Source organism: Sinocyclocheilus anshuiensis, unplaced genomic scaffold (genome assembly GCF_001515605.1).
Source record: "Sinocyclocheilus anshuiensis isolate Anshui unplaced genomic scaffold, SAMN03320099.WGS_v1.1 scaffold392, whole genome shotgun sequence".
NCBI lineage: Eukaryota > Metazoa > Chordata > Actinopteri > Cypriniformes > Cyprinidae > Sinocyclocheilus > Sinocyclocheilus anshuiensis.
Genome location: NW_015557091.1, coordinates 396,906 through 398,920, shown reverse-complemented (window position 1 = coordinate 398,920; position 2,015 = coordinate 396,906).

Genomic DNA, 2,015 nt, shown 5'->3' with positions numbered 1-2,015 from the left:
TTCCACCCACACACACACACACACACACACTAATACTCTCTCTCTCACACACACACACACACACACATAAACTTCAAATGTTTAACAAACGCGATTCCAGGAATGGCATTCCCCGAGGAATACCAGTCGATCGATTCATGGAGAATATGCAGTAGAGACAATGAAATCAGCATTAGTGAGTCTAAACAACTTTATTTTGCGAGTTGCATCAAGCAAACGCTGTTACAGAGTGAGAGAAACAGCTGAAGTGGTTAAACGGAGTTTCAGAGCCGCTGAGGTTTGATGAACATGGATGGAGGTCTGGTGTCCGTGAGTGTCACTGTCCGAGGTGCTGAAATGAGATTAGAGAAAATCTGCAGGTGTGAAGAACCGCGTGCTCTCTCTCTCTCTCACACACACACACACACACACACACACACACAGTCTATTGTTAATCCACAGGGCAAATGAGAGACACTCTTAGTGGACACAATATGCCACTACAAACAACCGACAACACGAGAACAAGAGCTGAAAATTAGGCTGTTTTACCAGCTAACAAAAATATATTCTAAAAAAAATTTTTTTTTTACTACTTTATGTCATCATATATTAAGGTCAGATATGTTAAACAGTAGTCAGACCACAAAGCAGTTTTTCCCAAAAAAATTTAGAAACGTTTTTTCTTGGTTCTGTGAATGTTAAGGGAACATTCCATTGTATCATCTTGCAAACTTTATGGGAATGTTACTTTTGAATGTTCTCTGAACATTCTGAAACAAGTAGTAACATTGCTAACATTTTGAGAACATTATTATAAAACGCCAAAGAACGTTCTATGAATGTTACTGGACGAACATCTGTACATATAACTTTACATTGGACACACTTTACTGAGCAATTACAATTAAAGAAATGGTTTACAAAGCTCCAGAACTGATCTACTGGGTCTGAACTGAACTTGAGTAGGCTATTCAAAGATGAAAATGCAATAACCTATTTATGAATGTTCAAAGGTTTTAAGTTTTACATTATTAAATGCCTTAGGTATTATAAACTAGCAATGAACTAAATTATTTTTTAATTTAGCATTAATCAGTCAAGGTTAATGTAAATTTATAATAAACTGAAGAATAATGTGACATTGAAGACTGGAGTAATGATGCTGAAATTTCATCTTATCACAGCAATAAATTACATTTTAAAATACATACAAATTGAAAACAGCAATTTTAAATTGTAATGATATTTCACAATATTACTATTTTTACTGTACTTTTGATCAAATGCAGCCTTGTTGAGCAGAAGAGATTAACATTTTTTTTATTGATAATTCATGTTTGTTCATAATACATTTAACAAATTTTAATTTATACAACTTGAAATGTAAGTAGAAATTAACATTAACCTTTAAGTACTATAAAATAATTGTTTACTGTTAGTTCATGATACCAGATGCATTAACTCATGCATGTTTTTTTTTCCATTTATTTTGAATTTTTAAATCCATTCCATTCTAGTTCATACTATTCTAATAATTAAATCTTTAAAGAATAGAATATAACATTCCAATCACAATCTAATCTTTAAGGAATGTTACATTCCGTATATTAATAGCAAAGGAAAAAAATTGAATAGAATAGAGCAAGAAGGGAAAAATAACAACAGACTAGAGTAAATAGAAGTAAACAAAATAATAAAACCGAGAGAACATTATAATAACAAATTATGTAAGCAATGTTACATTCTGCATAATAATAGCAAAGAAAATGAATAGAAAATTACTAACGCTAAAATAAATTAATAGAACATACTAAAGATAACAGAAGTGAACATTCTGATGATTAAATATTTAAAGATTGTTACATCAAGCACATTAACTGCAGCCCTGCATTCAAATCTGGAGATGTTAAAGGTCAGGTTTGAGTGTTTGCAGCAGAGGTTAGAAAGCCGTATTAGGTGTCAGGAGCCACATCACTTCAGCATACAGCTGTAAACTAAACCCACACACACACACACACACACACACACACACA